The 12,888-nt window shown below is 33.0% G+C and overlaps 2 long non-coding RNA genes across 2 annotated transcripts; one reads left to right on the top strand and one right to left on the bottom strand.

Moving 5' to 3' along the window:
• LOC142630343 (uncharacterized) lies at positions 1-326 on the bottom strand. The gene is made up of 2 exons (XR_012843286.1): positions 223-326; positions 1-189 (listed from the first exon to the last, which is right to left on the bottom strand). It is a non-coding gene; the product is annotated as an uncharacterized LOC142630343 (long non-coding RNA).
• On the top strand, positions 99-1,109 carry LOC142630342 (uncharacterized). The gene is made up of 2 exons (XR_012843285.1): positions 99-236; positions 324-1,109. It is a non-coding gene; the product is annotated as an uncharacterized LOC142630342 (long non-coding RNA).
• The last annotated feature ends 11,779 nt before the right edge of the window (positions 1,110-12,888 follow it).

Here is a 12,888-nt window from a genome sequence, read left to right as displayed (position 1 = left end):
AGTCATTATTTAAGTTTCTTAAAAAGAGAAACATCTCTCTCTCTCTCCTGTTTCAGACAGTAAACAAAGAGACTTTTATTTTTTACTTGTTGCTCGTATGAGAGAGAGAGAGAGAGAGATACCAGATCTGGTGAGCCGGGGCTGGGATTGAGTCCGACGGCTCTTCTGCTGCCCTGCTGCTGCTACCACCTCTCCTTCACTGCTTCAGTTCAGCCATTCAGCCTCTCTGTCTCTAGGTTAGGCTTAGGGCTTTGTTTCTTTGTTTGTGGGTTTTTTTTTTTGGTCTTTGTCTCTCCTATGTAAAAGAACTTTCGGTCTCGCAGATTTATTCATCATCTTCCTCGTCAGAATTGTGAAGAGAAAGTAGAGATATGGAGCTCAATTCAAGAAGAAAAGAAAAGGCAACACAATTCGATTTATGGAGCATAATGATGTCCGAAATGGCCAAAGACAAAGAGGGTGCACCCAAACCACTTCCACCTCTTAAGAGATCAGTGATCTCCATGAACCACAAGAGTCTCCAACTATGTACAGAAACTCTGGGATCGGAGAGCGACCCACTTCCCGATATTACTCCACCTACTTATAATATCAACAACAAGATGAGAAGGTGTTTCTCGTCGTACCCTCCTATGGAGACTGTGAAACAACAAGGGCAACCACAAGAGCAAGATGAGAAGGTGTGTGGAGCTTTTGAGAATAAGGAAGAAAGTAGAGACTGTATAGTGATGGGAAAGCAGTCCCATAATGCTTGTTCTAGTAAGAAATTATCGGAGCCTAGATCAAGATCGTTCCCACCACCTCTTACTTCGCGGTCTCGCATGGAGTTGGAGCCTCGTCGAAACAATGGTCGATTAGTACTCCAAGCCGTGTCCTTATTCCCTTCCCAAAACCAGTTTTAAGCTTAACAGGAGCGGAGCAACAAGGTAATCCAGTGAATCGCTGATCCATGTCCAAATAATCTTATCTTAGGGTCTCCTTTGTTGTCACTTTACACAGCTCACTTCCATGTGGTATGTTGAAGAATTGTATGGCTCATGGCTGGCCCATGGACCACCTTGACTTGTGCAAGCCTTTTATTTATCATCTTTTTGGTTTTTAATATTGTATCAGGTGTTATATAAGTGAATTATAATTTAGCTTTAACTATATAGTTAAATAACTATAAGAGATGCACATAAATTCTGTGGATAAGAAGTGTGCAAATAACTTCTTTAAAATGATTCTTAAAAAAAAAACCTAGGAATAACAATAGGTTGAGTTTAGTGGGTTTTCACACAATTTATAGATGCGTAGTTTTATGTTCTTCTATTGTTTTAGAGAACACAAGAATATCACCTATCTAAACTACACAAAAAAATTTTAATGTCTATAAAGATATTATCCATCCATCTTTGAAATACTTTAGGAACTATATTAAGTCCAAATGGCATTACATTCCAAAGATAATGCCCTCTAGGTATGCTAAATGTTGCTAATGGTTTAGACTCCTTTGCCAGGACCTTGACTTACAATCTAATTTACTAAATAAACTTTATCATTGGTTTGGCTAACCAACACATCTTTTTGAGGAATTAATATTCATCAAATTCTAATTGTTCACTATGCCTCTTATAGTTTATTACCATACGAGTTTTTTCTCTTTTAATTTCACTATATATAGTTTCTTACCATAATAGTGGGACTGGAATGAGAATTATTTGTCTTTTCTATTAACTTTTTATCAAGGATTATGGGTTCAACTCTAATAATGACATTGGGATAACTTTAACCTAACGGAGAGTTTTTTTTTTCCACAAATTTTTTATGGATCTCCACTAAAATTTTCCTCAAGTTTTTATAGATCCAATGAGATGAATCTAAAGCCTTAATCGTTTGGGGTATTTTTTTCTGCAATACCTAACTCGTTTCTCACTTAGTATATAATGTATGTATTTATGAACGCTATTAATTGTATTTGTGACAAAGTTATAATACTTTTTTTAATAGTCCAAAATTGCATTCTTCGGAAAAAAAAAAGTCCCGATCAAAAATACTTTTATTAGAAACTAATCAAGAAGATTTTGAATATCATAAATTTGAGTCGGGTAGTTGATGATAGTGATTGGTAGCATTTTCCTTGGGCCAAAGTTTTCATTTTGGTGTCTTTAAAAGAGTATAGCTAAGCCAACTTGCCAATAATTCTTTCTTTATCAAAAAATGTTTGACATATAATTAACATCACTATTTGAGTCGGGTAGTTGATGATAGTGATTGGTAGCATTCTGGATGCTCACAAGATGAGTAAGACTATTCAGGGAGTCAGCATGCGCGCATGTGCTTTCCTTCTTCTTTTTTCCTTCTGCTGAATTTGGCATTTGCTTTCATTTGAAATGGAGATACTCCATTTCATGGTTAAAAGTTTATTTCCTCGATAATATGACACTAGAGGGTAGTCTGAGTAGAGACTTCTTTAAATTAAAAGTAGTTAATATGAATTATTAAATGAATTTCTCTTAAATAGAGTGGATGTAAAACATGCCAATAACACCATACGTTAGACATGGTGATGATGTAAAATACTACGTGGGGGAATCAATGACACTATATTCATGGCAGATGGCACAATTAATGGAGAGAAGACTTTTCCAAAACTATTTCTACCAAAAATCTATCTTTCTGCAATTCACGACTTTGATAGACTTAGGGTGGGTTTGGATCAGCTTTTTAAAATTGAGTTTTTGGTGATTTATTTTTATTATTATTATTTTTTTTATGATACTTTACTTTCAAAAAATCAAGTATTGGATAAATTTTTTTTCACTTTTTTTCTTTTTGTAAATTCTATATTATTAATTGGATTATAAATATTTAAGATAGTAATTAATACTTAGATTGTGGACTGTAGAGTGATTTATCTTTTTTTTTGTATAGTACTTTATTTTCAATAAATCAAGTACTAGGTAAATCTTTTTTTCACTTTTTTATTTTATAAATTTTATATTATTAAGTAGATTATAAATATTTAAGATAGTAATTAGTATTTAGAGTGTGGACTGTGAAGTGATTTTTTTTTTCTTTTTTTGTGGTACTTTATTTTCAAGAAATAAAGTATTGGGTAATTATTTTTAACTTTATTTTGCCTTTTTAAATTTTAAATTTTTAAGTGGATTATAAATATTTAAGATAGTAATAATTATTTAGATTTTGGACTGTGGAGTGATTTTTTTTTCTTTTTGAATAGTACTTTATTTTTAAGGAATCAAGTACTGGGTAAATTTTTTTTTCATTTTTTTATGTATTTTATATTATTAAGTGGATTATAAATATTTAAGATAGTAATTAGTATTTAAAGTGTGGATTGTGGAGTGATTTATCTTTATTTTTTTTTCCCTTTTTCTTTTGGTATGGTACTTTACTTTCAAGAAATCAATATTGGGTTTTTTTTTTTTTTTTTAAATTTTATATTATTAAATGAATTGTAAATATTTAAGATAGTAATTAGTATTTAGAGTGTGGACTATGGAGTGATTATCTTTATATTATCCATTTCTTTTTCTTTTTCATTTTGTATGGTACTTTACTTTCAGGAAATCAATTACTAGGTTAACTTTTTTTTCACTTTTTTTTTCTTTTGTAAATTTTATATTATTAAGTGGATTATAAATATTTAAGTCATGTTTTAGGTCATAAGGGTATTATAGTCACTTTTTAGGTTACGAGGTCATTTTAGTCATTTTTTTTTGTTTCAAGGTCATTTCGAGCAATTTCTAAGTTTCAACGTCATGTGGTCATTTTTTTTGTCCTAGGGGTATTTTGGTCATTTTTTAGGTTTCATTGTTGTTTTGGCCATTTTTTAGGTTTTATGGTAATTTTGGTCTCTTTTTTTTTAAGTTTCAAGGTCATTTGGTCAAAAAAAATTTCCAACGGTATTTTTTGGGGTTTATAGTAATTTTGGTAATTTGTTTTTGAGTTTTAGGGTGATTCTGTCATTATTTAGGTTTTAATAGTATTTCAGTCATTTTTTAGATTTTTGGGGTATTATGGTAATTGGTGAGAAAAATAAAAAATGAACCCTTGAATATGACAAAAGTTCCACCGAGTGTGAGAAATGTATGGTCTAATGTGATGTTGATACCACATAATGTGACATTGGAACCATCAAATGTGATAACGAAATAAAGGGAATACCAAATGTGAAAAAAGTACAGTCACATGTGATATTGTTACTGCACAATATGAGGACAACACCATCAAATGTGAGAAAAAAATTTAAAGCACAACAAAATGTGAGAAAAGTACGGTCAAATGTGATGTTAGTACTGTCTAATGTGACAATGAAACCATCATTTGTGAGGAAAAAAAATTGAACCACCAAATGTGACAAAAGTACAGTCATATGTGATTTTGGTATTGCACAATTTGAAGATAGTACCATCAAATGTTAGAAAGAAATATGAGTGCAACCAAATGTGACAAAAGTACTGTCATAAGTGATGTTGGTACTATTTAATATGATAATGAAATCATCAAAAGTGAGAAAAGAAAAAAGAACTATTGAATGTGACAAAAATACGGTTACATGCGATATTGGTACTACCCAAATCTCAATGTGACAATGGAACTGTCAAATGTGAGTAAAAATTAAAGTATCATTGAATGTGAGAAAAGTATGGTCAAATAAGATGTTAGTACTGCTCGATGTGACAAAGGAATTATCAAATGTAAGGGAAAAAAAAAGGAACCACCAAATATGACAAAAGTACAGTCACATGTGATGTTGGTACTACACAATTTGAGAATGGTATTATCAAATGTGAGAAAAAAAATATGAGTACAATTGAATTTGGCAAAAGTACTGTTAAATGTGATGTTAATGCCGCCCAATGTGATAATTGAACCATCAAATGTGAGAAAAAATAAGGTAACCATCAAATGTGACAAAAGTACAGTCACATGTGATGTTGGTACTGCCCAATGTGACAATGAAATTGTTAAATGTGAGGAAAAAATTAAAGTACCACCAAATATGAGAAAATTACAATCAAATGTGATGTTAGTTCTGCCTAATGTAACAATGGAACCATCAAATATGAAAAAAAAAAAAAATAAGAGAACCACCAAATGTGACAAAAGTACAGTCACATGTGATATTGGTACTGCACAATGTGAGGATAGTAACATCAAATGTGAGAAAAAATATCGAAACCATCGAATATGACAAAAATACAGTCATATGTGATATTGGTACTGTACAATGTAAGGATGGTATCATCAAATGTGAGAAAAAATAAAAGAATCTTCGAATGTGACAATAGTACAATCACATGTGATATTAGTATTACATAGTGTGAGTATGGAACCATCAAATATAATGTTTTGGTAATCTGGTATAGCAAGTTGTCTACTAATAGGTACCGTACAAAAAAAAATGGGGGGAGAGTATGGCAGAATTACCCATGATAAAAATAAAATAAAAAAAGTTATCAATAAACGGACACTATTGTTGGATTGTAAACCCAAAAACAACCATTATCAATGGCTAAGTATCAAATTAACCATCTTTAGTTTCATATGCATCTTTAGGAGTCAACTTAAGTAGATTCTTATTCCAATGGAAAGAAAATCTCGCAGACCATATCATTTAATTCCATGGTCGTGACGAGAAACTGTAATCAATTTTTTTAATATTATAACAAAAGAGAAAAAAAAAATTTAACTTGGATTCTAGATAAACCGGAGCAGTGCCTCCATAAGGCTTATGACTATTATTATTATTATTATTATTATGGCTCTTGAAAGATACTTGTATGACTTTTTTTTTTTTTTTTATGAACGAGAAGATTGTATTGCATCAAATGAATAGAGTACCATATTCAAGTAACAACACCTAATAGCAAAACTAGAACGCCAATAACACTACAAAAAAATCGTCATATCCCAGCGTTTTTAAAAACAGCCACAATAGAGAATCCTATACCAGCGCTTTTTGAAAACGCTGGTATAGGAAACCCTATTACGGCAACTCAAAACCAGCGCTTTATAAATCGCTGCAATAAGAGACCTATAGCGGCGGTTTCCAAAAACGCTGGTACAGGATGCCCTATTGCAGCGTTTTATAACCGCCGCTATAGGTTAGGGTAATCTTTGTTTTTTTTATTAATTTAATTTTTGAAATTATCCTATCCCGGCGCTTGAAAAGCACTGGAATAGAATCACCCTATTCCAGCGCTTCTAAAAGCCCTGGGATAGGCCTCTGTCCATTCCCTTATGGAGTGACCATATCCCAGCGCTTCTAAAAGCGTTGGTATAGACCTCTCTCTATAAGCCTATTCCAACGCTTCAAAAAGCGCTGGGATATGCCTCTCTCTATTCTGTTATGGAGTGACCCTATCCCAGCGCTTTTTGAAGCACTGGAATAGGCTTATAAAGAGAGGCCTATTCCAACACTTTTAGAAGCGTTGGAATAGGATCAAAAGCGCTGGAATAGGGTGATCCTATTCCAGCGCTTCAATAAACGCTGGGATAGGGTCACTCCATAAGGGAATGAAGAGAGACCTATCCCAGCGCTTTTTGAAACGCTGGAATAGGGTCCACCTATTCCAGCGCTCGAAAAGCACTAGGATAGGTCACCTATAGGGATTTGTTAATTAACAAATGACCAAAACTCCCCTATACCTAGTAAAAGATCAAAATACCCTCCAAAACATCGCTTAATAGCAAAAACAACCCCATACCTAAAAAAAACTGATAAACCCCCGAAACTTGATAAATGACTAAAATACCCCCAAAACATTAAAAATGACCCAAGCACCTCCTAAGACAGTGAAAATGACCAAAGTACACCTTGCGCCTAAAATTAGCCAAAATACCCTCAATTACTTGAAAAAGACCAAAGTACCCCTATAAGTCTGATAAATGACCAAAATGCCCCCAGAAAGACAAAAAAATGTCCAAAGCACACCCGACACCCAAAAAAAGACTGAGACACCCCCGAAACATAAAAAATGATCAAAATACCCCCAAAACATCGAAATAACCGAAATACCTCCTAAAAGCTAGAAAATGATAAAAGTACCCCCCATGCCTAAAAAGGGTGGAAACCCCCTCGATCACTTGAATAATACCAAAATCGCCCTATAAATCGAAAAAATGACCACAATACCCTCGTAACCACAAAAAATGTCCAACATACGCTCGATACCCAAAAAAAGACGAATGCACCGCAGAGAAAAAAAAGAAGACCGAATTACCTCTGAAACCTAAATAATGACTGAAACACTCTTGAAAACGCTAAAAAATGACCAACCCCCCCCCCCCCCCAAAGAGCATGAAATCACCAAAATACCCTCCGAAACATGGAAACCAACCATAAATATCCCCCTATGTTTGAAAAATACTAAAATACCCCTCGATGACTAAAATAAGACCAATATACCCCTATAAATAAATAAAAAATGACCACAATGCCCCTGTAATCATTGGAGCTGTCTGAAATACACTCGAAACATAAAAAATAACCGATACACCCCTAAAGCGTAAAAAAGTTATCAAAGAACCTGTGAAGGCAGCGTTATAATGACAGAAAAATTAGAGAAATGTTATAGCATGACCAAAATACCCCCTAACACATAAGAAATGATCTCATACCCTTTAAACATTTTAATAATTTTTTAAGTTCCAAGGGAATTTATGTCATTTTTTAGGCTTAGGATGTATGTCTGTAACATTTTTTAATGCATAGGGGTTATTTGGTCATTTTTTGCATTTACGGGGGTATTTGGGTCTTTTTTTTAGTTGTAGAGTGTAGTTTTGGTAATTTATAGAGTTTAGGGGTACTTTGGTCCTTTATAAAGTTTTCAGGGTATTTTGGACATCTTTTGGCTTAGGGTGTATAGTGGACATTTTTAATGCGTGTGGAGTATTTGGTTCATTTTCAGCTGTTGGGGGTATTTTGGTGTCTCAGCCATTTTTTGAGTTTATTGTGGGGTAGGTTGGCACTCTTTTAGTCTTAGGGGTATTTTAGCTGTTTTAAAATGAATATTGAATTATATTTCTTCCAATTTTGGTTTTTTCTTATGATTCAAGGATATTGTGGTCTTTTTATAGGCTTCAATGATATTTCAGTTATTTTTCTTGCTTCGGGGGCATTTCGGTCATTTTTTGGAGGGTAGGTGTGTTTCAGCCATTTTTTGAGTTTATGGGGTAGGTTGGCCTTCTTTTAGTCTTAGGGGTATTTTAGACGTTTTCACTGAATAATACATTATATTTCCTCCAATTTTGGTGTTTTCTTAGAATTCAAGGGTATTGTGGTCTTTTTTGAGGCTTTAAAGGTATTTCAGGTATTTTTCTTGCTTCGAGGGTGTTTCAGGCATTTTTTGGGTGGTAGGGGTGTTTTGGTCATTTGCTACGGTTATGGTGGTAAGTTGGCATTCTTTTAGTTTTAGGGGTATTTTAGTCATTCCCAAGTAATATTAAATTATATTTTAATTGTTTGGTCCTCCAGTATCAACTTACATTTTTTTTCTTCTAGTTATTACATTATATTTTAGTAATTTGTAGCAAGGAATTATATTTTATTAATTTGAACTATGAAAAATATATTAAATTAGTTTGAAGTATTAATTTCAATTAAATTTTGTTAAATTGAATTATGAAAATATATTTCTATTAATTAATATATTTCATTTTATTATTTTGTAGTGTTAAATTATATTTTATTAATTTGAAGTATTATATTAAATCTTATTAATTATTACATTATACTCAATTAATTTGTAGTATTAAAATATATTTACATAATTGGAAGTATTAATTATATTGTTATTAATTACTAAATTATATTTTATTGGCAATTGTAGTATTAAATTGCATTTTAGTTTTTCTCAAAAAAAAAATGCATTTTAGTAATTTGAATGGATTAAATTAAATATTTATTAATTTGTAGGATTAAATTATAATTTTTTAATTATATTTTATAAATTTGAAGTATTAAATATTATTTTATTGAAAAAATCCATGAAGAGCTATTAAGGCGGGCTTAATTTTCGCCACAACAAGTTATATTCCCGTCATAATAACTCCAAGCCTACTCTTTCTTTATTGCAGTAACTTTAAAATTCTAAATGTTGTCACAATAGGTCAAAATGTTGTCACAATAAAAATTCTGAATTCCCTCTAAAACTCTTTAGTTCCCACCAAAACACTTAGTAAAAAACTTAGATCTTTTTACTCTATCACTTAAATCAAACCCTTGGACTTAGATCTTTTTACTCTCTACCTCATTCTTCCTCACTCCCTTCCTCACTCTCCCTCACCACCACCGCCGACACCACCACCTCCAGCAACACAGCCACCGCGGCCATCCTCGGACTCCTTTCCTCCCTCAGCCGCCTAACACACCCCTCAAGGTATAGCTTCCAGCCACTTCATTATTTAGCACTTTTTTTTTCTTTCCATTTTGTCCTTCTCACTTTCAACTCTCACCTTCACTACTTCAGGAGAGAGGGAGGGAGGACAGCCTTGGCCTTAATTTTTGGTTTTCACTGTTTCAGTTTTTGTGTCACTGATTTTCCCAACCATTGATTTTTCCCATTTAATTGAAAGCTTGTCTTTTTCTGTTGAAAGCTTGTCTTTTTTCCATTTAATTTTTGTACTACAATCAACTCCTTATCAGTCCAATCCCAATCAAAAGGATAAACTAAAAAACATAAAAGAAAGAAACTTTCTTGCTATTGAAACTTGAAAGTGAACTTAATTAGGTGGGTCATATATAGCAGACTCATTGAAAACATAAAAAGCAATTGGATCATGTTCAATTAATGATCGTCTATTGCTCCACTCCCACTCCCACATCATTGTGTTTTCATTCAGTTGGTACAGTTCCCATTTTTTTGTGATTTCTTTTTCATTAAATTAATTTACTTTTGTTTTTTTTAATCTGAAATTTCAAACCTTTTTGGAAATAACATTTGCGGGTTTTTTTTTTCCCCCCTGTAAATCTGAATCGGTTTGGTTCTAATGAATAACTATTTTTTGGGTTCTACAGATTTGAATCTCTCTTTCAGTGTTGGGCTTAAAATTTTTAACTTTGACAGTGTAAGCCATTCTTTCTTTCTAATGCATCTTTCCAATTATTTGTTAATTTTCTCATCTGGGTATACTTTGTTATATAGTAAATTTGATTCCATTGTTGTTGGTCTTTCTAGGTAAATGTGGGAACTGGAATATGTTTGAATCTGATTTCTCTGTGTCTGTGATAGTGATAGTGATAGAGGAATGATTGTTTTGATCCAAAGAGATATATGGTCATTTAATTTTGATATTGCTTTAAGCTGAATGTTCTATGAGATGACTGATTAGTTGTAATACATGATTATAGTTGTTGGTTTTAAAAAAAATTATTTAACTTGGGAGTGTTGGTTACTGTGTTCGAAGAGAAGGAATCACTTTGTGCCTTTTGTTGTTACTTGAATTGTGAGTGTTTTTGGTGTTGCCCACTTGGGTATTGTAAAATATCTTGGATCTAATTGTCATTAACCCAAACCTCAGGGGTGTTTTCTGGAATTTACCCAATTGAAAATTATGAATGAAGAATCCAGGTTATATAGTTATAGTGAGATTGCCCATAAATCTTTATTTTATTACATCCTTATTTCATATTTGTAAGATTATTTTACTGTCTCACTAGTCAAAATCGTGTGTTGTAGGTTCCTATGGTAGGTAAGATGAGTTTTGATGGGCTATAAAACCTTTGTAAATAGGAGTATATCTTTACCATGTTGTACTGAAGAACCCTTTCTTTCATCTTCCTCAAGGACTTATGGGCATCATTGTAGAGATTTAACATATTGATGGCAATGATATCTTGCTTCAGTGCTTCATTCCTCAAATTAATACAATCTCAATAATAATTTCATTTCATATTTTCTCTTGCATTCACATGTTGCAGTCCAATTCTCATTTGAACTTTATGAATTAGCTAGTAGAGTATTAAAATGTAATGAAATGTTATCTCTTTACAAATGAATATGATGCTTCTAGTTGTTAAAGTTCATAATTTTTCATGCACTTTTGCAATGTTAGAGGAACAATTAACAGGTACAAGAAAGCGTCTACTAAGTCCCCCAACCCAGGAACTGTTGGTGAAGTTAATGCGCAGGTAAACTTCTTTCCGTTGATTTTAACAAATCAATAAAATGGTTTTGACAAAGAATATTGAAGTTATGGAATATATTAGAAAAAGAACAAACATAAAATATGTAAAAGAATGCAAAGAAAGAGAGAAAAAGCAAGAATTCACGTAATTAGGCTAAACTTGTGTGTATTACAAATTTAGAATAAATTTATTGAAGGATACTTATAGTCGCACTATCTAGGTTTACTGTACTTGTAATACAAGTGAACTTAGGATTTTTTTGGCTTACAATATAAATACGATTAGAATTACTTTACTTGCACTACTATTTCTAATTATCAAAAAAAGACCCACTACTATTTCTAAGAAACTAGTAACTAATCATATTCACTACTACCCTAGTAAACCAAGAACTGGAGCACTCGATTTGAGACGTGACACACTCAATTTGAGAGGCTATGACAAGCTCTTCTTACAATGAGCTCTAGTGAACTCTCCAATTATACATAAATTTTTAACACTAATAGGTGCACAGTTCATACCATTTCATATAAAGATTTTTTGACCAAATCTCACAAAAAAAGCTCATCGTGCCAGTCAAAATTGTACAGCCTCTTTTATAATAACTCCAACCCAACTTCTATATATATAAAAGCATATTACTCATGCTGGCATGTGTATTATTGCCCTCGTTGCTAATATGTTGTCTTGTTTATTTGTGAGTACTAGGCAAAGATGAAACAACTTATGGCAACGGGGTCACAGTTGTAGGGAAATGACATTGAGGCTGGCATACTTTGGCAGCCCGATGATGCATTCGGACAAGTTATCGGTGCAGAGAGAGGTGGCCGTGTCAGAGGGGTAGGCTTTGGTCCAACCCCCTCTGGCAATCGTGCAAGGTCAATGGATGATAGTACGCCACCTCCAACATCTATTGCAACCGACCAAAGAGTTATGGAGTTTTCTACTCAAGTAGAAGCAATGAAGGAGAAATGCACTCATTTTGATGCCCTTGAAGCTGAAATGAGGTTAATGCGGAGGGTGTTGACTCGATTGTGCCCATTGTTTCCTAGTTTGTCTATGGTAAGAAATTTGAATACAAAGTATGTTGTGTGTCATATGTATTAGATATATGGTAATGTAGATATGGTAATGTAGATTGTGGCCCCATGATAACAGAAAACACCATGTTTTTCTTTCCTTCAAAACATAGTAACATCTTGAATAATCCAAAATTTGTACCATGTAAGTGGAATGCCTTATTGAACAACTCATTGAAGACTATATCCATTAGGGTCAGATATAGTACAGTTGTGTCTCTTGTTTAGTTCAATCTCTAGATTTGCGCAGCAATTACAAAATTACTAGGCTTAAACAAAGATATATATTGGCAATGGAAGTTTTAACGTTATATCTTTCTCATTGGTCAATAAGTTATATAAGTTATATCAATAAATTGATATAAAATGTGCTATTGTTTGTGGGTATTTCTATGTCTAAATATGTGCATTTTTATTTTGAGTTTGGTGATGTTGAATACAAGTTGTAGCTGTGATCGTAGGTTTGGTGGTAGTTGTGGGTGTGGGGATTAGTTTGGGTTTTGATTTGGGCATGGCTTTGGGTATGGCTTTGGCCGTTTCTTTTTGTCTCTTCTCCACTCTATCTGGTTGGTTGTGGGGTGCCTGTGTGTATATGGTTTCCAAATTTAGTGGTGGTGATGTTGTGGGTTTTGATTAGTTGTGGTAGTGATGGAGGTGGGAGTATGCTCTTCT

The sequence above is a fragment of the Castanea sativa genome, chromosome 4 (assembly GCF_040712315.1).
Source record: "Castanea sativa cultivar Marrone di Chiusa Pesio chromosome 4, ASM4071231v1".
Lineage (NCBI taxonomy): Eukaryota > Viridiplantae > Streptophyta > Magnoliopsida > Fagales > Fagaceae > Castanea > Castanea sativa.
The sequence above is the reverse complement of the archived record's forward strand: the minus strand, read 5'-3'. Positions and strand labels throughout refer to the sequence as shown.